Source organism: Penaeus monodon, chromosome 15, assembly GCF_015228065.2.
Source record: "Penaeus monodon isolate SGIC_2016 chromosome 15, NSTDA_Pmon_1, whole genome shotgun sequence".
NCBI lineage: Eukaryota > Metazoa > Arthropoda > Malacostraca > Decapoda > Penaeidae > Penaeus > Penaeus monodon.
This window is the reverse complement of record NC_051400.1, coordinates 23826496-23826723: the sequence shown is the minus strand read 5'-3', so window position 1 is coordinate 23826723 and position 228 is coordinate 23826496.

Sequence of the window (228 nt, the reverse complement as noted above, 5' to 3'; positions counted from 1 at the left end):
CCCGTTTATACCCGGAGGTATAAACTTAGCTTAACTTATACCCCGGGTAATAAAAACAGCCAAGCCTAAAATGACTGTCTGTTATACCAGTATTGTAGGAATGGTGAGCGGGAGGGGGGGGGGATTAACGACAGTTGAAGATCCCACTCAGCAGCCTCCAAAGAGAGATGGCCTTGACGCTTGACTTGATTTGCACGGACCGTCACCGCGCCATCCCTGGATACTGTA